The sequence below is a fragment of the Sus scrofa genome, chromosome 14 (assembly GCF_054392235.1).
Source record: "Sus scrofa isolate SSC_HxYL_T2T_F1_AM1 chromosome 14, Sscrofa_HxYL_maternal_Yorkshire_Landrace_v2.0, whole genome shotgun sequence".
Classification (NCBI taxonomy): Eukaryota; Metazoa; Chordata; class Mammalia; order Artiodactyla; family Suidae; genus Sus; species Sus scrofa.
The window spans coordinates 143,723,680-143,747,910 of record NC_139396.1 but is presented as its reverse complement, the minus strand read 5'-3'; the positions used below and the strand labels follow the sequence as shown (position 1 = coordinate 143,747,910).

At 42.6% G+C, this 24,231-nt stretch overlaps 1 protein-coding gene across 3 annotated transcripts in view; it reads right to left on the bottom strand.

Annotated features, from left to right (window-relative positions):
• Positions 1–23,904, bottom strand: part of RBM20 (RNA binding motif protein 20) — a 243,283-nt gene extending 219,379 nt beyond the window's left edge. The window contains exons 1-2 of one of the 3 annotated variants that reach the window (XM_084994256.1): positions 23,626–23,904; positions 12,357–12,435 (exon numbers count right to left, since the gene is read on the bottom strand). The gene's annotated coding sequence lies outside the window, so the exon portion shown is untranslated. Of the gene's footprint in view, positions 1–12,356; positions 12,436–18,146; positions 18,178–23,625 lie in introns of those variants that run through there. The other 2 variants (XM_084994250.1, XM_084994252.1) reach the window with 2 other exon arrangements.
• Between the last annotated feature and the right edge of the window lie 327 nt (positions 23,905–24,231).

Below are 24,231 nucleotides of genomic sequence, written 5' to 3'. Positions count from 1 at the left end.
AATGCAACATGCACCACAGGCTGTCTGACACAGAGAAAGATATTAAAAGTATTTTCTTTCTTTTTTTTTTTTTTGGTCTTTTTTTTTTTTGTTGTTGTTGTTGTTGCTATTTCTTGGGCCGCTCCTGCGGCATATGGAGGTTCCCAGGCTAGGGGTCGAATCGGAGCTGTAGCCACCGGCCTACGCCAGAGCCACAGCAACGCGGGATCCGAGCCGCGTCTGCAACCTACACCACAGCTCACGGCAACGCCGGATCGTTAACCCACTGAGCAAGGGCAGGGACCGAACCCGCAACCTCATGGTTCCTAGTCGGATTCGTTAACCACTGCGCCACAACGGGAACTCCTAAAAGTATTTTCTGAAATGAAAACAAATCTGACTAGTATCCACGAGGACGCAGGTTTGCTCCATGGCCTTGCTCAGTGGGTTAAGGATCCGGTGTTGCCATGAGCTGTGGTGTAGGTTGCAGACATGGCTCAGATGTGGCATTGCTGTGCCTGTGGTGTAGGCCAGCAGCTACTGCTATGATTTGACGCCTAGCCTGGAATCTCCATATGATGCAGGTGCATCCCTAAAAAGACAAAAAAAAAAAAAAATTGCTGAAAAAAATTAAATATCCCAAGTAAATGGGAAAAAACATCCACTGAGTGATCCTCAAGTTAAATTTTAATTTTTTTTTTTTTTTTTTTTTGTCTTTTGTCTTTTTAGGGCAGCACCCGTGGCATCTGGAGGTCCCCAGGCTAGGGGTCTAATCAGAGCTACAGCTGCCAGCCTACACCAGAGCCACAGCAACACCAGATCAGAGCCGAGTCTGCAAGCTACACCACAGCTCATGGCAATGCCGAATCCTTAACCCACTGAGCGAGGCCAGGGATTGAACCTGCAACCTCATGATTCCTAGTCAGATTGGTTCCTAGTCGGATTGGTTCCTGCTACACCACAACCTAGAACTCCAAGACTGAGATTTTTAAGAGTGTATCATGAAGATCACTACCAAAGCAACAGTTTTTTTAGTGTATGTTTCATATTAAGCTTCAAGGATTCAGGTAACTAATACTTTTGTTCTTGCTGAACTAGTTAAAAATAAATGTTAGATACCACGACAGTATTCCCCAAAAAACAAGGATATTGTCTTCCATAACCACAATGTCATTAAGACACCCTCAAAATATAATGTTGATACAATAATATATAATTTTTGGTTCATATGCAAATTTTCCCAGTTGTGTAAATAATGTCCTTTATACTTGCTTCTTCGTTTAAATCTCAGATTCAACCAAACTTTGCATTGTGTTTGTGTCTCTCTAATCTGCTTTATCCTAAAAGAGTTTCCACCCCCCTTTTTTTTTTTTTTTTTCGGTCATTCACAACATTGACATTTTTAAAGAGTCTAGGTGAATTGATTTGTAGAATTCATATTCTCTATGCTAAATTAGTGTTATTTTCTCATTACGGGATTCAGGTTAAGACTTTCAGCAAGATTGCATATGTGATATACATTTTCCAATCCTCAGATGAGAAGGCCCATTTTGCTGTTTTGTCCCATTATTGGTGATACTAAGTTGTCTTGCTGGGTTAAAGCAGATCTTGTCTTTGTAATTAGAAATCATCTTTGGGAGTTCCCCTTGTGGCGCAGTGAAAACAAATCTGGCTGGTATCCATGAGGATGCAGGTTCAATTCCTGGCCTCACTCAGTGGGTGGGGGATCTGGCATTGTCATGACATGAGCTGTGGTGTAGGTCACCAATAGTCATTCATCCAATGGTTTTAGCATCCACTGATGATCCTTGCCAGAAGGTATTATAAATGAAGGTTTTCTAATTGAATCAATCCTTCTATGTTTATAAGTTGATTTCTTTTGTAAAGAAAGAATATACCTTGTATTCTCCTGTCCCTCTCTCTTTTCCTTCCTCCCCCTTTTCTCCTCCTCCTCTTTCATCTCTTTCCCTCCAAGCCCCCTCCTTGTCTTTAATGTTTCTGTGTAATATATGTATATTCTTAGCTTGCTTGCTTGCTTTTTTTCTTTTTTCTTTCTTTCTCTTTCCTTCTTTCTCTTCTCTTTCTCTTTCTCTCTTTCTTTCACGAAAGGTATTTGACAACCATTGTATATTTTTGGTAAACTGTCTTTTTGCCCATTTTTATATTGGGTTTTGGGCCTTTTTTTCCTTCCACTCAATTTTAAGTCCCCTTCATATATTAGGAAAATTATATCATCTCTGAAATAGGTGGCAAATATTTCTTCCTAGATTATTTGTCTTTTGACTTGTTTTGGCTGTACCCTTGACATGTGGATATTCCCAGGCCAGAGATCGAACCTATGCCACAGCAGCAACCAGAGCCACTGCAGTGACAATGCTGGATCTTTAACCTGCTGTGCCACAGTGGGAACTCCATGCTGCTTTTTTTTTTTTTTTTCATTTTTAAAGTTCTATTAAAGTATAGTTGATTTACAATGTTGTGATAATTTCTGCTATACAACAAAGTGATTCAGTTACACATGTATGTGCATTTCAGATTCTCATATTATCACAGAATATTGGGGAAAGTTCTCTGTGCTATGCAACAGGTCCCCGTTGGCCAATCATTCCATATACCTCAGTGTGCATATGCCAATCCCAAACCCCCAGTCCATCCCTCCCGCCCATAAGTTTTTCGGTCTGTGAGTCTGTTTCTGTTCTGAGAATAAATTCACTTGTGTGGAATGGAATATTACTCAGAAAAGAATGAAAAGAATGAAATAATGCCATTTGTAGCAACATGGATGGACCTAGAGATTATCATACTAAGTGTAGTGAAAGACACACATCAAATGATATCACTTATATGTAGAATCTAAAAAATGGATACACACGTTGCTTTAATTTTAGGTAGAGAAATTCATCAGTCAGTTGTTGCTGTTGTTGCATCTGGATTTTCAGAGAGTTAGAAAACTTCCCCCACGCTGAGATTATCTTTTAAATTCTGTTTTATTCTGGTATCTATGTGATTTTATTTTTTACACTAAGACCTTGGATCCATTTGGAGTTTATTCTGGTGAATGTTGTAAGGCCTGGGTACAATTTTATCCTCCTCCAAATGGCCATCCAGTTGCTGCAACACCACTTATTAAAAGAACCAGCTTTTCCTCAATAATTTGAGATATTTATCATATGCTAAATTTCCATATGCACTTAGGTGTCTATTCCTGGACTTTCTATTTTATTCTAATAGTCTGTCTTTTTATCTACCAGTTTTAATTATAGATCTTTTATGATATCATTTACTATTTGACAAGCATAGTCTCTTCACACAGCTTTTCTTTGGGGGGGCAAGTTTATGGCTATTCTTGCATGTTTATTTTTGTCTATGAGTTCTAGAGTTAACTTCTTTAGAAAAAAATGTGGAATTTTTATTAGGATCGTATTTGGGGGGGCTGCCTCCGTGGCATGTAATAGTTCCCAGACCTGGGATTGAACCCATACCACTGCAGCGACCTGAGCCACAGCAGTGACAATGCTGGGTCCTCAACCCACTGAGCCACTAGGGAACTCCAAGATCATCTTAAACTTATATATTAACTTGAGGAGAATTAGAGCTTTATGCTGTTGAGTGGTCCTATCAAAGAACAAGGGGTATCTCGTTCAATTCGTTCAATTCTCCTTTTATGCTTTTTGGGAGTGTTTTCAAGTTTTCCTCAGAGAAGTTTTGATGATTTTAGTGGTAACAAATAAAACACTCAACACTCCAGCAGATCAAAGCAAAAGTTTTATTACAGAAAAAGTGATACCAGAAGAGAGGGCAGAGCCAAGAAAATCACCACATTGACACCAGTTGTCAGTCTCATAGTCCAGAGGCACAAGAGACCTGGAGCCAGATGGACAACCAGCCAATGCAGAAGGGGTAGCCATGCGCCCCCCTTTAGACTAGACCCCGCCCTCCTGATACCTGGGCTTGTGATAATCTAGGGATTCAAAACTACTTACATAGGTGGCTACTTTCAGAACCAAGCCTGCCTATTAGAAACTATGTTTTCTTAGTTACGACTTTGTAATATTTTCTAATGCCTAGTGCCATAATATTATGTAAAAACTCCTTTACAAATTATGCTAGAATTTCCACATAGTTCACACATATTTCTTGTTAGTTTATTCCTAAATAGTTTATGCTTTTTTTTGTTTCAATACGGTTTTCTGTTTCATTATCTCCTGTAACTGGTTATTTTTTATATAATTATAAATATATTTGCATATTTATATATTATTTATCAATCTAAAACCATGCATTTATATGTATACATTACAGAATTATTTTACTTGTGTTAATTTTGTCATTAAAACTTTTGCATTTTCCAACTATACTATCATATCATCTACAAATAGAGATGGGTTTATTTTTTGATTTTTATTTCTTATGCATCTAACAGTTTTATCTTATCTGGTTGTCTTGATTAATATCTCCAATATCAGCAACAACATGGATGGACTGGGAGGGTATTATGCTTAGTGAAGTAAGTCAGACAGAGAAAGACAAATACTATAGGATATCACTTTTATATGGAATCTAAAAAATGAAATAAAAATAATAAAACTAGTGACTATAACAGAAAAGAAACAGACTCACAGATATAGAGAACAAACAAATGGTTATTAGTTGAGAGGGAAAGGGGGACGGGCAAGAGAGGGGTAGGAGATTAAGGTGTACAAACTACTATGTATAAAATAAGCTACAAGGATGTATTGTACAGCACAGAGAATATAGCCAATATTATACAATAACCATAAATGAAGTATAATCTTTAAAAATTGTGACTCACTGTTTTATACACCTGAAACTTACATAATGTTGTAAATCAACTATACCTCAATTATATTAGCTCCAATATCATGTTACCTAGTAATGGAAATACTAGGCATCCTTGCCTTATTCCTGGCCTCATGTACTTATCCATTAAGTAAGATGCTAACTCTAGGAATTAATTATATATTCCTAATATATACCATTATTGTATATTATATATATACCATCATTGTATAATATATATATTATTGTATATATTATAATATTATTAATATTATGTGTTATATATTTATATATAATACATAATATAATATATATTTATACATATCCTATATAGGATATTTATTATATATATTTACATGTATTTATATTTATAAATATATTTATAAATATATATTATATATTATATTATATTATATATATTATATATTTTATATATCCTATATATGGGATACCTGTTATATATATTTTTATATTTATATATATTATAAATATATTTATAATATAATATATAATTACTATAACACATATATAGATAATATAAAATATATTATATATATTTATTATGTTAAAGTGAATTCATTAGTTCTTGATTTTACTCAATGTTTTGATCATGAACCTTTTGTCAAAAGGTTTGCATTATCTCCCTATAAACTCATATAGCTTTTTTCATAAATTTGTTATTATTGGTGAATTGTGTTAATGAATAATATCAAACCAATTTTGTGTTCCTGGAATAAATACCACTTAATAATGGTGTATCATTTTTAATGTTCTCTTAGACTATCTATTTGCTAACATTTTATTTGAAATTTTTGCATAAATATAAGTAAAAATTACCTATACATTTTCTTTTTGTGTTTTATTGCATTTAGATATCAATGTTAAATTTACTTTAGAAGAAGAGTTTGGAAATTTCTTTTTCTGTGTTCTAACATTAGCATTATCTGGTCTCTGAAGGATTGGAAGAGTTTCCCCATGAAATCATGTGATCTTAATGTCGTGTGTGTGTGTGTGTGTGTGTGTGTGTGTGTGTGTGTGTGTGTGTGTGTGTGTGTGTGAGAGAGAGAGAGAGAGACAGATCTTTGATAAATTTTCTGTTTCTTCAGTGGAATTAGTTCTCAACTAAGTGGCCTGAGGACACCTTGGGGTCCCTATAACACTTTCAGGATGACAGCAAAGTCCTTTACAACAAAATATCTGCATGAAATTAAATTTTCTTTATATTCTTCAAACCAAACATATAGCAAGAGACCGAATGTAGCAAACATGAGGATCCAGCTATCTTCTATTAAGCCAAACATCAAAGAGATTTGCAAATATATAAAGCAATATCATTATTATCACTACATTTTTTTGGCTGAAAATGTAGTTTTTTTTCATAAAATAATGTTATTTATGTTAACATATAATGGGCTTGTTTTTTAAAAACTACTTCCATGTTCTTATTTTTAATGTTTAATATGGTAAATAGTAATAAACATAATCCACATAAACAAAAGTTATTTGGGTGTATTCAAAAATTTTTAAGAGTATAAAAGTGTTCTGAGACCAATAATAACAAGAACTGCCATTTAATGGGAATTGTGTTGTTTAATTTTTCCATCTTTATTTATTTATTTATTTATTTATGCCTTTTTAGGGCCGCATCTGTGGCATAAGGAAGTTCCTAGGCTAGGGGTAGAATTGGAGTCTTAGCTGCTGGGCTACACCACAGCCACAGCAACAGCAACACCAGATCTGAGGCTCATCTGGGACCTACACTGCCACAGTTTGCGGCAACACCAGATAATTAGCCCACTGAGTGAGGCCAGGGATCGAACCCACAACCCCATTGATACTAGCCGGGTTCTTAACCTGCTGAGCCACAATAGGAACTCCTAACTTTGCTATCTTTATTACGGATGGTTTTGATAAATTATATTTTCTTTCATTTTTCGTTGTTGTTGTCTTCTTGCCTTTTCTAGGGCCGCAACCTTGGCATATGTAGGTTCCCAGGCTAAGGGTCTAATCAGAGCTGTAGCTGCCGGCCTACACCACAGCTGCAGCAATGCGGGATCAGAGCAACATCTGCGACCTACACCACAGCTCATAGCAACGCCGGGTCCATAACCCACTGAGCGAGGCCAGGGATGGAACCCACAACCCCACGGTTCTTAGTCGGATTCATTTCTGCTGCGCCACAGCGGGAATGCCAATAAATTATATTTTCTAAGAAATTCTGGATTTCATCTACATCTTCAAGTCTATTCACAAAGAATTGTGCAAAAGAGTCTTATTTTTAAAAATGTCAACTTTCCATGATTACTTTGTTCCTGTTATTTCCTTTGTGTATTTTGCCCTGCTACTTTTTCTTTTCTGGGTTAAATAGAGGTTTATGTATTTTGTTGATTTTTCAAAGAACCAGCATTTGGCTATGTTTACTATTTCTGCTGTCTTTCTACTTCTTAAACTCACTCATTTCTGTTTAATAGGTCCACTTTTGGCATAGTGGGCTGAGCCGAACCCACTGTAGTCCTGGTAGACGTTTTTTTTCTTTTCTCATTTTTTTGCTGTCCTACAGCATATGGAACTCTTGGGCCAGGGATCAGATCCCAGCTGCAGCTGCGGCAATGCCAGATCTTTAACCCACTCTGCTGGGTCGGGGATCAAACCCGCGACCCAGTGCTCCCAAGATGCTGACAATCCCGTTGCACCACAGCAGAGGCTCCTAGGTAGACCATTAAATGTCATTTTCATTCACATGGGGCAGTCAGCAGTGTATGTCCATAGTCTTGTCCCAGAACTTTGTTAACTCTCCTGTCATCTGTCATAAAATTGTCCAAAGGGACTTGGACAAGCTGGATATCCTGCAGGACATCACAATAGTCCTCTATTTTGATAACATCATATTGACAATAGTAAATGATCAAGAAATATGTTGGAGTCCAAATGGTGAGATAGTAAATCTTATAAAGATTCAGGGACCTGCTGGGTTACTGAATTGATAAGGATCCAGTGATATGAGGCCTGCCAGAACATCCCCTGCAAAGTAACAGACAAATGATTGCATCTTGCATCATCCACCACCAAAAAAAGAAACATAACACTTGCTTGACCTCTTTTCAGTTCTGGAGGCAGCATATTTATTTCACACTTGGGCTACTGCATCTGTCAAGTGATACAGAAGGCTGCCAGCCTTGACCAAAGTACAGACTAGGACTGGATTCTACAGTAGGTCCAGGCCGTGTACCAGTCACCCTGCTGCTTGGAGCATGTGACACAGAAGACCCTATGGTGCTAGACAGGCCTCCAGAAGAAGAAGATGCTGTGTAGAAGTCATTGCAAGCCCCAGTAGGAGAATCACAATGTACACACCTGAGAACAGCCATGACATGTACAGCACAGAATTATATTCATATGAAAAATAGCTGGGCCCTGGTAGAGACAGAATTTCTGAATTTGCTGACCATGGAATATCAAGTGCCTATGTGGCCAGAGATGCTGTATTATATTTCTATTGATGTGTAACAAATTACTGCAAATGTAACTGCTTAAAGGAACACACATTTATTAGCTTAACAGTTACATGGGTCAAAAGTCCAGGATGGCTCAGGTAGATTCTCTGCTTAGGGTACCATTTGGCCAAAATTAAGGTGTTGACAAGGCTGAACTCTTAACTGGAGGCTCTAAGTAAGAATCTGCTTCCTCACACTGGTCAGAATGGCCATCATTAACAAGTCTACAGATAACAAATGCTGCAGAGGATGTGGAGAAAAGGGAACCCTCCCACGCTGTTTTGGGGAATATAAATTGGTACAACCACTATGGAAAACAGTATGTGGTACCTCATAAAACTAAATATAGAACTACCATATGACCCAGCAATCCCAATCCTGGGCATATATCCAGACAAAACTACAATTCAAAAAGATACATGCACCCTCATGTTCATTGCAGCACTATTCACAATAGCCAAGACATGGAAACAACATAAATATCCATCAACAGATAAATGGATTAAGAAGATGTGGTACATATATACAATGGAATACTACTCAGCCATAAATAGGACAAAAAAATGCCATTTGCAGAAACACAGAAGCAACTAGAGAGTCTCATATTAAGTGAAGTAAGTCAGAAAAAAGGACAAATACCACATGATATCACTTACATGTGGAATCTAAAATATGACACAAACGATACATGTATTATGACAGCAGACACCAGCACAACATTGTAAATCAAATTATCTTAATTATAAAAAAATTGCTTCCAGCCTTATTCAAGTTTTGGCCAAATTTAATTCCTTGAGGTTGTAGGACTGTTTTTGTTGGCTGTCAACTGAGGGCATTTCTCAGTTCCTTAAGGCCCCTGTATTCCTTCTAATGTGGCCCCCATCATTCTCAAGCCAGCAACAATACATCTAATTTCCCCCCACTTCAAATCCCTCAGACTTCTTCTGCTACCAGAGAAAGCTCTCCACTTTGAAAGGCTTGTGTCATTAGACCAGGCCCACCTGGATAATCTTATCTTAAGTTTTCTTTCTTTATTTATTTACTTACTTACTTACTTATTTATTGCTTTTCAAGGGCTGTACCTGTGGCATATGGAATTTTCCAGGCTAGGGGTCGAATTGGAGCTACAGCTGCTGACCTACACCACAGCCACAGCAACATCAGATCCAAGCCCCATCTGTGACCTACACCAAAACTCACAGCAATGCTGGATCCTTAACCCACTGAGCGAGGCAGGAATTGAACCCAAATCCTCATGGATGCTAGTCGGGTTCATTACTACTGAGCCATACCAGGAACTCCCCTATCTTAATGTGCCAGGTAACAATCACAGGAGGGATAGCACTCATATTCAAAAGTTCTGAGGATTAAGGCGGGACATTTAGGGGGCCATTCTAGAAATGATTCCTACCAAAGCCGCTCATCATGAGCTGGATTATCCTATACCCCCTAAGCCAAAGCTCAGGTAGGTTCACCAGCATTCCTTTGAAGGATGGAAGTAGTGATGTCAGGTTTGGGCATGAGCAACACCTGAGCACACAGGGAAGCGGCACCAGCTCAGCGGGTGGCTGAGACCCCTTGCCATCATCCATCACTCTAGCGCCAGCTCATATCTATATTCACAAGGAAAATTCCTTTATGATCAGCTGACAGAGAAGGAAAAGGCCTCATAGATGGGTCATTTGTTACATGGAGCAAGAAATGAACTACTGGGGAGTTCCCATCGTGGCGCAGTGGTTAACGAATCTGACTAGGAACCATGAGGTTGCGGGTTCAGTCCCTGCCCTTGCTCAGTGGGTTAAGGATCCGGCATTGCCGTGAGCTGTGGTGTAGGTCGCAGACGTGACTCGGATCCCACATTGCTGTGGCTCTGGTGTAGGCCGGGGGCTACAACTCCAATTGGACCCCTAGCCTGGGAACCTCCATATGCCGCAGCAGTGGCCCAAGAAATAGCAAAAAAAGACAAAAAAAAAAAAAAAAAAAAAGAAATGAACTACTGGGAGTTCCCGTCATGGTTCAGTGGTTAACAAATCTGACTAGGAACCACGAGGCCTCGCTCAGTGGGTTAAGGATCCCGCATTGCTGTGGCTCTGGTGTAGGCTGGCAGCTACAGCTCCAATTCAACCCCTAGGCTGGGAACCTCCATATGCTGAGCCACCATGGAACTCTGAGAATATTATTCTTTACATAACTTAGTACCATCATAAAAAATTACTTTTCTAAATTAGTGTCAGGAAAAATATGCACTGTATCTCCAAAATAATAACTTTGCAACTTACAATACCTCCATTTTTACCATGGCTGCCGGGAAGCTCATAGCCTATCTGAGCATCACAGCAACAGTGAGCACATTGGCTTTAGTTCCCATTAAATGGTACCTATATTTTTAAGCCATATTGTAGTGCTTTTATTGTAAGTTACCGCAAACACTTTTTTTTTTTTTGGCCACACCCTCAGCATGCAGAAATTCCCTGGGCCAGGAATCAAACCTGTGCCACAGCAATGACTGCACCGAATCCTTAACTGGTAGGCCACCAAGGGACTCCCTTAACAACTTTATTAAAAGCAGCAGGGCATATATAAGTTAAACAGAATAACCCACCACTGGCATCTTTAGGGGAAAACTAGCAAAATCTCACTGGTCTTAACAGTCTGAATGGTATAATTCTTGTAGTTAGAGAAGTGGTTCCTTCTGTTTATTAGTAAGCTGAGCACAAGCAAGTTACCTAACTCTGGTTTAGTTTCTGACCCAAAAAAACTACCTATAGGACTTCTGTGAAGATCAATGAAATAACATTTATCAAGTGAGCACAAAGATGCTCAGTTGTTGAAGCTGTGAAAACCAGCACCACCGTTGCTGTCATCACCAATGTCACCACAAGGACAACAGAGGTATGAACATTGCTGGTTTTGGCCCTTCGGGCCTAGGGAATGGCAAACAAGACTTTGGTAAAGTTATCATGGAATCAAAATAGTTTGGGGCTCCAAATCCTAAAGTATCTGAAGCTCCAAGACCCCTGAATTCTCAAGTTCTATCAAACAGTCATGGATGGCTCACGTCTGGCCACTATAATGGTTTTGCAGATGGTTAAGTTGTGGCCATTCAACTCATTCTAGTCTTCCTGGAGTGACTTGACCTTAACTGGCAGCTGCTCTTCTGACCTTGCTGTGGCAGCAGGCAGGGGCTGACTGGTGGCGGGAAGGTTAGCTCCCCGCTCTGTGCTCCCACAGCATCCAGGACATCCGCCCTTGTAGTTGCCAGCCTCGTAATTGCCTCTTGCTGCCTATATTCCCCTGGAAGCTGTGAGCTGCTCTGTGAAAGCAAATGTGTTCATCTTATTCACTTTTGAATGTCCTGGATCTAACACAGCACTTGACCACACAGGAGCAGCTACTTAAATATTTGTTCAATAAATAAATGAACACTTCCCCTCAGCTCTTTTAACCATCATACCTAACAAGGGAAAAGGATCTAAATGAATTAGGAAATGTTATCAGCCTATAGCAATTAACAATAATCACAGACCTATGGGAACTTAAAAAAATAATTCTGTGAGAATGTTAAGTGATTTTTCAGGCTGATTTTTAAAAATTTTATTAATTTTTGGTCTTTTTGTCTTTTTAGGGCCACACCAGCGGCATATGGAGGTTCCCAGGCTAGGAGTCCAATTGGAACTGTAGCTGCTGGCCTATGCCAGAACCAGAGCCACAGCAACACGGGACCTGAACCACATCTGCGACCTATACAACAGCTCAAGGCAATGCCAGATCCTTAATTCACTGAGCAAGAACAGGGATCGAACCCGCATCTTCGTGGATGCTAGTCAGGTTTGCTAACTGCTGAACCATGACAGGATTTAAACTAATAAAACAGCCAATTTTTACCCGTTCTTTTAATGTAGCAAAGTAATGTTATTTTTTTCTATAATTTCGAAAGTGTAATTAAAGTGACCAGGGTTTATTAGCAGCTCCCTGAACCTCATTAATAAAGTAAAAATAAGTATTCGGTCCTCCTTTTTTTATAAGGTTTCAGTGATTAAATGCATTTCCAAATGTGAAAGTGCCTTGAATGTAGTCACGTACCTTTTTCAGTTCTTTCTCTTGCCATAATTTCCCCTCTGGTGTCCTTGCGAAGGATGGACCCTGTCCCACGAGGCAGGCCCTGAACAGGAAGAGAGAGTTGTAACATAAGTGAAGATCTGAGTGGGGCTGGTCATGACTTCAGGAGTCAGGGTACCAGGCTGGAATGGATCTGGTGAGCATCTCCAGGGGAGAGGGGACCCACAGAAAAGCCCTTGGAATATGTGGGAAGGGGAGACAAATTCCCTAGGCTGGATCCTGGGTTTGGAAGGGCTCCAGAAAAATGCTGTCAAGATTCAGCTTGCGACAATGCCAGATCCTTAACACAAAAAGTGGGGCCAGGGATCAAACCCACATCCTCATGGATACTAGTCAGGTTCTTAACTTGCTGAACCACGACAGAAATTTAGTTTTTTTATAAGTCAAATGAAGGCAGCCTCAGATTCTCACCAGGGCTCATGTGTGGCATTTCTTCACTCAGAACTAGCTCTGGCTTCCCCCCTCCCATACCTGAACCTCCAATATCCTCCAGCCTATTCTTTTTTTTTTTTTTTTTTTTTTTGGTCTTTTTGCCATTTCTTGGGCCGCTCCCGCGGCATATGGAGTTTCCCAGGCTAGGGGTTTAATCGGAGCTGTAGCTGCCAGCCCACGCCAGAGCCACAGCAACTCGGAATCCGAGCCACGTCTGTGACCTACACCACAGCTCACGGCAACGCCTGATTGTTAACCCACTGAGCAAGGGCAGGGATTGAACCTGCAAACTCATGGTTCCTAGTCGGATTCGTTAACCACTGTGCCACAACGGGAACTCCTCCAGCCTATTCTTAAGGCTGGCTATTTGTACCTGAATCACAGGACCCTTTGACTCTGTCCCTGAGAAAAGACATAGGTCCTGCCAGTTAATTTCTTCAAGTTGCCAGGGCCCCAGCAATGGATCTGCACCGGAAAGGTTATTCCTGCTACTAGATTTTTCACTTTCTGGCTCCAACACACATTCTGACTTCTTTGTGTTCTACTTGCTTGCTCTGAGAACACACAGACAGAAATTGGATTAAGAGACCATTCATGTCAGTGGAAACAGTCACATGTATTTGGAGTCCTTTTGTTTTTAAAAGTCGGGCAGCCTCCTTTGCATCTGTTGGCAGAATATCAAATTGCTCTGTTTCATTCATGCTGCATGGGAGAGTCATCCACAGTTTCAACAAAGTGAAAAATATTTGGTAAGTCTAGTCAGGCACTTTCATTTAATCCTCACAGAAAATCCCTGCAAGGTAGGTGTCATTATGCCCATTTGTTGGATGAAAGAACTGAATCTTAAAGTTCAGAAACATGAACAAGATCACACAGCAGAAGTAGGATTCAAAAGTCGGACTCTGGGGATTCCTGTGATGACTCAGCAGAGACAAGTCTGACTAGTACCCATGAGGATGCGAGTTCAATCCCTAACCTTGCTCAGTGGGTTAAGGATCCAGTATTGCCATAGGTTGCAGTCTTGGCTTGGATTTGGCGTTGCTGTGGCTGTGGCACAGTTCTGATTTGAGCTTGGGACCTGGGAACCTCCATATGCCGCAGATGCAGCCCTAAAAAGACCAAAAAAAAAAAAAAAAAGTAGGGCTCTGACCTGCTAAAAGCCTGGCTTGTCCTACCACACCAGGGTATAAACAGAATGTTGAACTTTAAAGATTGCTCTGTAAGTTCATATGTTAAGGCACTACTGCTTAAAAACACAAAAGTATAATAGATAAAATATGAAAAAAAATTAATCCTTGCTCCAAAGTGCAATAAACACCTCTGTGGACTACTCAAAATGAGCCTGAAAACCAAAAATTTTAAGCCCATGAAGAAATCTAACCCTAAGAAAGCAAGCTAATAAAATCAAACAATAGAAAGGAAATTTGAACAGAGATTAATTAAAATATAAACTTATCTGACAAAAAGTTTAGCATGATAGTTTTAGGTTGCATTTTTCTCATTGCATCTTAACAAGTGGTGCATGGTTTCAACTTGTCCCATTAACAACTTTGTTCATTTTGACCATTTGATTAAGGTGGCGTTTTCTAGGCTTCTCTAAGTTACCATTATTCTTTTTCCCTTTGTAACTAATAAGAATTTTGTGGCAAAGCCATTAGGATGCTGCTTCATGTGTGCAAACTAGAATCAATGATGTCTTCTCCTGAGATAATAGCAAAGGAGGTGGGCATATTTCATAAAACTCAGACAATAAGAACCACAAGAAATAGTAGTTGTTTGAATATAAAGAATGAGATAGAAGCTAGGGATGATGTAAAAGTATTCTGGTCCAGGCAGATGGGTGGATGCGGATGCAGGCGTGCTATGGCACACGAAAAGAGAGGAATCAGGGGAAGATGGAAAGTGCAGTGTGGGCAGCGGCTCACTCCCAACTTGAGAATCATTGTTCTTATTTTAAAATTTTTTAAAATTTAAATTTCAAATAAGTATAAAATATTCATGTGGTGTGAAAATATTAAAGACATACAGAATATTTGGAAATTAAACAGCATATATCTAAGTAATCCATGGGCCAAAGTCAAAATCACAAGGGAAATTAGAATATATTTGGAAACAAATGAAAATAAAAGACCAAATTGAAATTTGTGGGATGCAATTAAAGCGGTGCATAGATGGATATTTACAGCTTTAAAAGCTCATATTAGAAAAAATTAAAGATCTAAAAATCTGGCGTTGCTGTGAGCTGTGGTGTATGTTGCAGACACGGCTCAGATCTGGTGTCGCTGTGGCTGTGGCATAGGCTGGTGGCTATAGCTCCGATTAGACCCCTAGCCTGGGAACCCCCATATGCCACGGGCGCGGCCCTCAAAAGACTAAAAAGACAAAATAAATAAATAAATAAATAATCTAAGCTTCCATTTTAAGAGAGTACCAAAAGAAGAGCTAATTAAATCCAAGGTAAATAAATGGGAGGAAAGGCAGACATCTAAGAAATGGACAAATGGATAAGAATCAATTAAACCCAAAGCTACTGCTTTGAAAGAAGGAATTGGAGTTCCCACTGTGGCTCAGCAGTAACGAAACCAACTAATATCCAGGAGGACACAGGCTCGATCCCTGGTCTCACTCAGTGGGTTAAAGATCTGGCCTTGCTGTAAGCTGTGGTGTAGGTTCCAGATGCAGCTCAGATCTGGCATTGCTGTGGCTGTGGTATAGGTCAGGAGCTACAGCTCCAATTTGACCCCTAGCCTGGGAACTTCCATATGCCGTGAGTGCAGCCCTAAAAAAAAAAAAGAATCACTAAAATTTATCCCAGGGATGCAAGGATGATTCAATATCTATAAGTCAAACCATGTGATATACCACACTAACAAAGTGAAAAATAAAAATTACATAATCATCTCAAAGGATGCAGAAAAAGTTCTGACTAAATTCAACATCCATTTATGGTAAAACTCACCACAAAGTGGGTATAGAGGGAACACAGCTCAACATAATAAAGGCCAAATATGAGACGCCTACAGCTAATGCTCAGTGATGAAAAGCTGAAAGGATTTCTTCTAAGATTAGGAACAAGGATGCCCACTCTTGCCACTTTTGTTCCACCTAGACACAGATAAGTAAAAGAAATAAAAGGAGCCCAGATCGAAAAGAAAGAAGTAAAACTGTCACTGTTTGCAGATGACGTGGTACTATGCATAGAAAATCCTAAAGATGTCACCAAAATCTACTAGAATTCATCGGTAAATGAGATAAAGTTGTAGGATACAAAATTAATATACAGAAACCTGTGTACATTTCTATACACTAACAATCAACTATCAGAAAAGGAAAATAAAAAAACAATCCCACTTACAATTGCATCCAAAAGAGTAAAATACCTAGGAATAAATCTAACTAAGGAGGTTAAAGACCTGTATTGGGAAAACGATAAGACACTGATAAAAGAAACTGAAGATAACACAAACAGATGGAACGACATATTAAGTTAATGGATTAGAAGAATTAATACTGTTAAAATGACCATACTACCCAAGGCAATTTACAGATTCAATATAATCCCTATCAAAATACCAATGGCATTTTTCACAGAACTGGAATAACTGTCAAAATTTGTATGGAAACAAAAAAGAATGGCCAAAATCATCTTAAGAAAGAAGAACAAAGCAGGAAGTATCCTACTCCTAGATTTCAAACTACTCTACAAATCTACAATAATCAAGATAGCATGGACTAGCACAAAAACAGACACATAGATCAGTGGAACAGAATAGAGAGCTCAGAACTGTTCCACTTTGTCTTGTGGAACAGTTAATCTACGACAAAGAGGCAAGAACATACAATGGTGGAAAGACAGCCTCTTCAACAAATGGTACTGGGAAAACTGGATATCTACTTGCAAAAAAATCAAACTGGAGTATTCTCTCCCACCAGGCACAAAAATAAATCTAAAACGGATTAAAGGAGTTCCCGTTGTGGCGCAGTGGTTAACGAATCTGCCTAGGAACCATGAGGTTGCAGGTTCGGTCCCTGCACTTGCTCAGTGGGTTAACAATCCGGCGTTGCTGTGAGCTGTGGTATAGGCCAGTGGCTACAGCTCCGATTCGACCCCTAGCCTGGGAACCTCCATATGCCGCGGGAGCGGCCCAAAGAAATAGCAAAAAGACAAAAATAAATAAATAAATAAATAAATAAATAAATAAATAAATAAAATGGATTAAAGACTTAAATGAAAGAACTGAAACTATAAACTTTCTAGAAGAAAAAAATAGGCAGTAAACCTTTTTTTCCTCTCTCTTTACAACTGCACTTGTGGCATGTGGAAGTTCCCAGGCTAGGGGCTGAATTGGATCTGCAGCTGCTGGCCAGATCCAAGCAGCATCTGTGACCTACACCACAGCCTGAGGCAACGAGTGATCCTTAACCCACCTGATCGAGGCCAGGGATCAAAACCACATCCTTGTGGGTACTAATCGGGTTCTGAGCCACAACAGGAACTCCGATAGCAAGCTTGTTGACATTGATCTCCTCAGGATCAATATGTCAGGATAAGTCTCCTCAGGCAAGGGAAACAAAAGGAAAAATAAACAAATGGGAATACATCAAACTAAAAAGCTTTTTGCACAGCAAAGGAAAGCTATCAACAAAGCAAAAAGGCCACCTACTGAATGGGAGAAGATGTTTGCGTGTGATATATCTGATAACGGGTTGATTCCCAAAATATACAAAGCACTGATATGACTCAACATCAAACAAACAACCCAGTTAAAAATGGGTAGAGGATCTTAACAGATATTTTTCTACAGGAGACTTACAGATGACCAACAGGCAAATGAAAAAATGCTCAGCATCACTACTCATCAGGGAAAGGAAAGTCAAAATCACAATGAGATATTACCTCACACCTGTCAGAATGGCTATTATCAAAAAGACAAGCATCAACTATTGGCAAGGATGTGGAGAAATGGGAACTCTTATGTAGGGTGGATGGGCATGTAAACTTGTTCAGCCACTACAGAATACAATGTGAAGATTCCTCAAAAAATTGAAAACAGAGCTGCAGTACAATCCAGCACTTCCACTCTTGGGTATTTATCCAAAGAAAACCCAAACACTAAGTAGAAGATATATGTACTCCTGTGTTCATTGCAGCATTATTTATAATAGTCAAGATATGGAAACGACTTAAGTACCTATCAATAGATGAATGGATAAAGCAGCCTTGGACTGAGCCTGGGAAGGGTCCGAGCTCCTGGGGAGGGGATGTAAGTTCAAGTCCTTTCTCTGCAATTTAGCTGTGGATTCTTGGCCAAGTTACCTTACCTCACCCACGGCTCAGCCAGTTCACTTCTCTGCAAAATGGGGATAAACGAGATCCGGCTTAAAGAGTTGTCAGAATTAACTAAGCGAGCCTATGAAAACACCTGGCGCTCGCGTGTAGCACAGAGGACAGATCCTCCATACAAGGTACATCTGCTATTTCTCCAAATGTGTGTGCAGGTGTGTGTGTGTGTGTGTGTGTGTGTGTAACAGGTGTAAATATATGTGTGTGTTTGTGAGTGGGAGGAGGCAGGGCTGGCTGTGGGATACAGCACACAGTTGGCTCAATTACTCATGGCCTCAAAATAAAAAAGCTGCTCCAAGCATTTATAGGCCCCAGGATGATTGTAAATCCCATAGTCCTGGCTCCGGGCCAGAACGCTTCTTGCCCACCCTCCCCCACCTCCTCCGCTGGTGGCCGGAGCCCTGCTGCCTTCCTCTCTCCCCAGATGGTCTGCTCCATGGATACTCAAGGCCCAGGGAGGCCACAGAGCATCAGGAGTTCCAGGTGGTCCTGAAGGGTCCGAGGTGGAGGCTGGGTCCCCGGTGGTCTACTGGGCTTTTTGCAGACCCTCCTCTGAGCTGCTTGCCTGCTCCAGGGACCTCCCTAGGTAAGGAGAGCCATCTAGAACCAGCGATGGAGGGAGGTAGGGCCTGGGCCTCTCCCCTTTATATACTGTGGCTCAGCCAGGGGATGCAGATCCCCAGTCCCTCCCACACAGGGTTGGCAGAGCAGGTGGAGCACTTTAGCTTCAGTGTTTCTGAGAAAGAGCCAGACATCCAGCTTTGGTGAGGCCCTTCCTGTTCTGGAGCTTTGGGAGAGCTGGTCATTTAAAGGACTACTGCTATGACTATTTCTAAACAGACGGCCATATCCTCCCTGTTGAGGTCTGTAGAGGTGTTTTTCTGTGACTTTGCTAAAGGTGAGAGGCACACAGACACCTCTGGAAGGTCAGTGTGAAGCCTGCAGGCCTCTCATTTTTCCAGTGGCACCAGTTCGCCCTGGGAGTGGGCCGTGCAGTGATCCTGGGAGGATTCAGTGGGCAGCCAGTCCAACTTCCTTCTCATTCCACTGGGCAGGAAAGTGGGGTACCGAGAAGGGACAGGACTTGCCTGTTCACCCACAGTCGAAACAGGTGCAGGCTGAGGTCTAGAACCCAGGAATAGTCTCCCACCCACCTCTGTGTTCCTAGCATCAGATCTAAGGCCCTGAGGGCACCAGGGGCTCAAAGCGATGATGGGCTGGATTTAAAACCAGGTTTCCTGGTGGCCAGCCCAGGACTCTTCCTACTCCCCCAAGAGGCCACTGCAAAAGTTCTACACAAAGAAATAAATACCCCAATATGAGAATATATATTTATGACTGGGTCACTTTGCTGTACAGCAGAAATTGGTACAACATTGTAAAACGACTATAATTATAAAAAGGAAAAAAAACAATATTTCATAAGTTCCTTCTTGAGGGTAACTGTGGTAGGTCAGAGTTGGTACCAAATCCTGGCTAATCCTCCCATGTAGAGGTGGGGTCCGACCCTCACCTTATAACCGGGCTGTGTGTTGTGGCTTTGTGAGTCCACAAGGGACCGATGTGGGAGGGATGCTAGGACTTCATGGCCAAATTTCTCCTACCATCATACCAGACACGGGAATGAGGCCGCCTAGGATCCTGCAGGTGAGCCCATCTTCCAGCCGAATCCCAATCAGGTGATGCCACTGATGCCACATGGAGCAAGGAGTCACCTAGCTGAGCCCTGCCCAGGTTCCTGGCCCACAAAATCATGAGATGGAATTAAAGGGTGGTTGTTTGAATCTCCTGAGTTTTGCTGTCCTTTGTTCCACAGCAATAGGTAACTATACAGTAATGTTCCATCTTGAACATACCAGACAACAGAGCAGCTGCCTGTTGAATCCTTTCTGAAGCGAGTACACAGATCCCTGTAGACACATCACAAGCACGGATTTCTTTCAAGATTTCTTTTCTCTTTCCTTCCTTCCTTCCTTCCTTCCTTCCTTCCTTCCTTCCTTCCTTCCTTCCTTTCTTTCTTTCTTTGTCGTTTTAGGGCCACCCCTATGGCATATGGAGGTTCCCAGGCTAGGGGTTGAATCGGAGCTGCAGCTGCCAGCCTACACTACAGTCACAGCAACGCGGGATCCGAGCTGTATCTGTGACCTACACCACAGCTCACGGCAACACCAGATCCTTAACCCACTGAGAGAGTCGAGGGAACCAACCTGAGTCCTCATGGATATTAGTCGTGTTTGTTAACCACTGAGCCATAATGGGAACTCCTCTTTCAAGCTTTTCTTAAAGCTAATCTTGGCCCCAAATATTACAAATGTAACTTGGATGCTGACTAGCATTAAAACACCCTAAACCTAATTCTTAGGGCGTAACCACTGTGTACAAAGCCCTCTGTTCTCATTTAATTCTAGAACCACCTTGTAAGATAGTTTCCTGTGGTATCTCCACTTTACCAGAGAGGAAGTGGAAACAGGTTAACAAGCTTGCCTAAAACCATACAACTAGCAGATGCCAGGGCTGGGATTCAACCCCCTGCTTTTTTTCAGAGCCTCCCAGGATGGATGGTACTTCCCTGGGGCCCTGCCCATGTGAGACAACACACCTGGACAAGCTGTGCTGGTGGCATAGGGGCTCCGGGGAGACGCTGGAGTAAGGGTCCCAGGGCCCAGGAGAGCTGCCTCCAGGATGATGAATGAGCACAAACCCCAGGCCCAGCCTTTCTCCACCTGCCCAAGCCCCTTCCTCAGGCCCCTGCCACAGCTGTCACCATCCCAGCCTCCGATCCGATTACAGACCCCAGCGCCCCTGGCTGCCTCCTCCTCCTCCTCCTGCCAGTGTGCAGGAAGGCAGAGACCCATCCTGCCTGGGAAGAGTGCTGAAGCCGAGGACAGATCTGTCAAAGGCACTGCCAGCTGCCGTCATTGCTGGGCCCCCGCCCTCTGAGCTCATTCTCTGGGCTCTGGGGCGGCTGGTGCTGAAGAGGGTTGGGAATGAGGGCTCCGCAGTGAGGACATGAGGAATCCTGAAGTTGGCTTTGTTTAGACGGGAGATACCATACCAAGCCTGGGCTCTGCACCTGCTGCTGGAGGAAGCCACCTCCTACCTCCAACCCAGAGCGTGTATGAGTGCACACACACACACCCTACAGAGGAAGCCACCTCCGACCTCCCACCCAGAGCGGGTACAAGTGCGCACACGCACACAATCCACAGAGGAAGCCACATCCTACCTCCCACCCAGAGCACACACACGGACACACCCCACAGGGGAAGCTACTTCCACCTCCCTCTGGCTGGCCTCCCACACGCTACTGGCTCAGGAGGCCCAGGCCTGGATTAACTCTGGGCTTCACCCAGAGTAATCTGGTGACTCTTGGCCTGTTCCTTATCTAACCTTCAGTTTCCTCATCTATAAAATGGATTCAGCACAGCACCTAACTCGTAGGTGTTTATATCCCAGGTCCTCGCCAAACGCTTGTTGAGTAAAACCGGTCCCCCCTTACATCTATCCGTCTGCTCCCCACAGGGCAGGTCCTGACCCCACTCTCCTCTGCACTTCCTTCCTTACTGTCACCTCCAGACCTCCTCAGTTGGGTTTGACCCACGGTGCTCTTTACAAGTCCTCCTCCTTCCAGCCCTGCCAGTCAGTGAGCTACTTTCCTCAGAGTCATGCTTCTGAGGGTTGAATTGGGTGATCAGAGAAGTTTCAGATGTTTAGAAAATGTATCCAGTTCTTTGAAATAGGGTGACAAGCCTACTGAATGCTCTTTCTTTTTCTTTTTTTTTTTTCTGCCACACCCTTGGTATGCAGAAGTTTGTGGGGTGGAGATTGAACCTGCAACACAGCAGTGACAACATGGGGTCCTTAACCCACTGAGCCACCAGGGAACTCCCTGAATATTCTTTCAAAGCCACACTGGAACACTGTCCAACAGTCCCCAAGGGCCATCTGACTCTAATGCAAGGTCATTTTGTTTGCCACACTGTCTTCTCTTGACTACAGTGTAGACGCTGCGAAGTCAGATGTTAACTTTTACCAAGAAATAGAGGATTGGGAAGTTGGAAATGAGGCTTGTGGGCTAGGAAAATAACCAAAGATTATGGTTTTATTGATCTGTAGAGCTTTTGACATCCTACCAATTCCATCATTAGTAAAATAAACTGAACACATGTTCACATTGTATATGAGAATCTTGTTTTCAACTTGTCAAAAATGATGCTTCAACATGGAGCTCATGTTTTTAGGAAGAGGCCAGGCTTGGGGCGGGAGGACCCTGAGGGTGGAAACTGGAAAGAATGAAGTCACTGTGGATGATGATGGCCTATGGGATGGAGAGGAAGGTTGGGCTTAAGGTCAAGTGCATATGCATCCTGAGACATTGTGATGCTTAGGATGCTAGTGGTGATGGGGTGGAGGGTGGTGGATGGCTAGTGGTGATGGGGTGGAGGGTGGTGGATGCTTAGGATGCTAGTGGTGATGGGGTGGAGGGTGGTAACTCCAGAGGAGTGATTGCTGAGCCATAGTGGTGATGCAAAGTGCCAACCGAGAGCCAGGAGCTCCCTGGTTCCTCTTCCTAAGCCTGAGAGAAGAGGGAGGTGAGAAAATGTGGTCTCCATTAAAAGGGTTTGAAGGATGACAGACCTCAGAGGAAATCAACAGAGGGGTAATAGGGAGGTTTCAGGAGTTGAGGTTAAGGCTGGAGGTTCCAGAAAACTTAGTGATATAAGAGGTCTTCAGAGGAGGTGGGACAGGTATGGAAGAGAGCAGCCTGCAAGAACCTCGCCTCAGGTCCAGGGACAAGATGACAGGAGGGCGGGAAGCCGTCTAGAAGGAAGTGGCATCACAGTGAGGCCCTGGGGCAGACTGGGCAGGCCTGGGGTTCCTACCAGCACAGGGCCTGGTACAGATCAGAGGCCAGAGATGTTGCAGGTGGGGTTGCTGGCTGCTGGGCAAGAAGCCTCGGGGGTCTTCCTGGAGGCCAAACTCCCTGGCTGGGCGAGAGGAGACCCTGACTGAGGTGGTCACGGTCCTCTCAGGTCCCGGCTCTCAGCCTTCAGCAAAAGCCCCCTAGAAACCACAGGTGTGCAAGGAAGGTATTGGGGCAACAGGGAGCAGCTGCCAGGCCCTCCAGCTGCACACACGGTAACACCTGTGTGGCACTCATCCCCTGAAATCTCACCCTTGGGACTGCTGGCGGCACGGACCCTCAGCAGGGACCCCCAGGTCCCTTCTACCGGGGAGTCTCAGGAGTGAAGCTGGTAAGTTTAAACCTACCCTCCCCCTCGAGCTAGGAATGAGCTGAAAGCCCTCAAGTAAACTGGGGACGGTGGCACAGTCCTGCAGCTAGTCAGGATGGAGGCGGCTCCTCTAGCTCAGAGGCCTTTCTGTCTAAAGTTCTGCCAGTCGCAGGGCCCACCCTTCCACCCACCACATGGCATGCAGCTGCCGCCCACTGTTTACCTCAGCTCAGATGAGTTTCACTTTCCTCTTTAGATAAAAACATAGCCAAAAACAAAAAACAAAACAAAACAAAAAAGCATAGCCAAAAAGTCTGCTGCTTTCTTTGGCACAGACATCTCAGAAAGGATTTCTTTCAGGCTCATGGACCATTCTTTGTTCCAGAGGTCAAGGGCTTCACTGGGCCTGAGCCCATGCTTTGAGGCCCATAGATTTCGCCGGTTAACAAGCAAGACCTGTGGCCTTCCTGGGCCCGCCCCAGACCTGCTGATTTAGAATCTCTAGGGTGGGGGGCGGAGCTAGAGAACCCTCATCATCAACGACTATGCCAGGTGGATCTGAGGCTAGGGCAAGGCCTGGGTGACATGGGTTTAGATTAGAGCCCCTCCAGGATATAGGGTACGTCTACATTTCTCATCCAACTTCCAGCTAAGTTATTCCAGCTTCTTCCCTAGCCACCAGGATCACACCTAAGGTGGGGCAGAGTGGGCCCCACAGAGAACAGCTTCTCCCCAGCACCCAGGCTGCCCCTGCTGTGGGGAGGGCCCAGTTAAAGAGAACCATGGTGAGGATAGTAACAGTCTATGGGAGAAGTTGGCGGGGAGAAGC